This window comes from Phacochoerus africanus, unplaced genomic scaffold (assembly GCF_016906955.1).
Source record: "Phacochoerus africanus isolate WHEZ1 unplaced genomic scaffold, ROS_Pafr_v1 Scaffold_15, whole genome shotgun sequence".
In the NCBI taxonomy this organism is placed as follows: domain Eukaryota; kingdom Metazoa; phylum Chordata; class Mammalia; order Artiodactyla; family Suidae; genus Phacochoerus; species Phacochoerus africanus.
This window is the reverse complement of record NW_025927343.1, coordinates 636,679-639,341: the sequence shown is the minus strand read 5'-3', so window position 1 is coordinate 639,341 and position 2,663 is coordinate 636,679. Positions and strand designations below refer to the sequence as shown.

The following is a 2,663-nucleotide window of genomic DNA, read 5'->3' as shown; positions in this document are numbered from 1 at the left end:
GCAACATCAGCTCCCCAGAATTCAGGGACAGGTCAGGACTGGTAGCTGTAGCTCTGATTAAATCCCCAGCCTGGGAACCAACATAACATGTGCGGTGGGTGCAGCCCCCCCCCCAAAAAAAAGAGAGAGACTTTATAGAGTCATACATATATTTCAGTTAATAGAAGAAGAAATGTAGTTCAGAAGCATTAATTATCTAACTATGTTGAATTACCATATCTGCAGATGGTGAATATATTAAAATCAGAAAAATCAAACATCAGTACAATGATGGAATTTGTTTCCTTGGGTTTTTCTGATAGTCCAACCTCCAGTGGATGCTTTTCTTGATATTTTTAGTCATCTACCTGACCATTTTGATGTGTGATAGTATCATAATACTGATAGCAGGAATTGACCCCACTCTCCATCCCCTCATGTATTTTTTTTCTCAACAGTTTTTGGTTTTTTTTTTTTTTTTTTTTTTAGAAATCTGTTATGTAGCAGTCACTATTCCAAAAATGCTCATGGACCTTTTGACCTGAAAGGAAACATAGTTTTCATTGCCTGTACTACACAAATGTATTTTGTCCTTCTGTTTTGAGTTTCAGAGTGTCTGCTCCTGACCATGATGGCCTGTTTCTGCTATGTGGCCATTTGTAACCCTCTGCACCATTGTCTAGTCGTGAACCACAAGGTCTGTGTCTAGCTGGTCACCACCTCCTGGCTCAGTGGAGTTTCTGTCATGATTGGGCAAACATGACAGATTTTCTCTCTGCCCTTTTGTGGGTCTGATACAATTTATCATTTCTTCTGTGACCTCCCCCTGATCTTGAAGCTCGTGGGAACATATTTGTGAATGAAATAGAGGTCTCCGCAGTTGCCATGGTGTTTATCATGCTTCCATTTCTGTTGATTGTTGTCTCCTATGTGCCACATCCAGCACTGCAGTGCAACAGGGAAGAGGGATGGCGTGACATAACAAAACACACAAGACGCTTCTACATCTAGAAAGTGGGGGACCAGGCGGCACTCCTGTTCCACAGAACAAAGGCCCTGGGCTTTAGGACACATGACTGTTATTAAGGAAATTGCCATATGTAGATTAGTGAGTAGGAACAGACTTAGGAAATGACAAAGCTACCTCAGTGAAAAACAAAGGAAACTATTAGCACTGGTGCATACCTCTAGGGCATAGTGCAGCTGTTTGCAGAATAACATAGTTTATGCATAACTCCCTTATTTTGTCTTTGAAGAAGACCCTGTACTTTAGAATCCTAAGTCAGCAGATATTTGCATTCTGCAAAGTTCAGCTGTTCAGTGACCTCCAACACCTATGGGCACATTATCTCCAACATTCTGAAACTGTCATCAGACAGAGGGAGGGCTAAAGTCTTCTCCACATGCTCTTCCCACCTGACCATTGTGGTTGTATTCTAAGGAACAGTGACCATCTCTTATTTGAAACACAGACCAAATCAAGCTGAAGGGACCAGGAAACGTATCTCTCTTTTCTACACTGTTTTGGTCCCAATGTTGAATCCCATGACATATACTCTGAGGAACAAAAACATCATGGTGGCCCTGAGAAAACTACTACCCAAGTTTTTAACCTGATTCAAAGATGTGACATTACAGAAGGGATTTGCTTATGTTTGTCATGTAAATACAGAAAATATCTCCTACTTTTTTCTATGTTCCTATATAAAGATAGTTAATGCCATCATTGCAAACTCACACTATCTTAAAGTACCTTAGTTTCATAGCTTTAAGGGCTTCTGTGTAATCAAAGCACAAATTATCCCCATGGAAATGATCTAATATGAAGATCCATCCTACCTCTCACTGGGAACTAGTGAGTTAAGGGGTTATCTGAGCAATGATATTTAACTGAGAGGGTCATATAACCATGGATTAGGGTTATGTTCTGTGAGAAATTTTCTTTATCTTTCCATTTGCTTCAGGTATATCTGATGATTTTCTCTGTATCTCTGATTGGATATAGACAATGAGAAAAAAGCAAGCAAAACAAACAAACAACAAAAAAAGCAGCAGCCAAGATAGTGAAGCAGGGTTATCTTGCATTTTTCCTTGTTTTTATGTCTTGCAATTGTCCATATCCCTTTAAGACTGCAAATGCTATGTATTCCCTCCTTTATATATACCAACACTGATTGTTCTTTCCTAACATAATTTCCTCCCTCTTGTGGCTTCATTTTTTTTTTTTTGCTTTGGTGATGTCTATTAGACATTTCTGGAGTTTTCACTGTAAACTATCCATATCAGTGTGTATTGGGTTGAATGTTGGTCCCTTGAAATATATGTTGATTTAGAACCTTCAAATGTGAACTTATTTGGAAAAACATAAAAGATCGTAGTAGCTGTAATTAAATTAAGGATCTTGAAATGAGCTCTTCCCAGTTTAAGGTGGGCATTAAACCCTATGACCAGTGATCTTAGTTCTTATAAGGGTCAGAAAGAGAGATGAAGTTTAGAAAAGGAATACAGAGACACACAGAGAAGAACATCATGTGAAGATGGAGCAGTGATTAGGACTGATGCAGCCATGAAGCAAGGGAGGTCAAGAGCCAATAAAGAGTGAAAGAGGAGTTCCCGTCATGGCGCAGTGGTTAACGAATCCCACTAGGAACCATGAGGTTGCGGGTTCAGTCCCTGCCCTTGCT

General features: G+C 39.6%; 1 pseudogene; it reads left to right on the top strand.

Annotated features, from left to right (window-relative positions):
* Positions 1-255: 255 nt before the first annotated feature.
* Positions 256-1,684, top strand: LOC125119145 (olfactory receptor 10AG1-like; annotated as a pseudogene).
* The last annotated feature ends 979 nt before the right edge of the window (positions 1,685-2,663 follow it).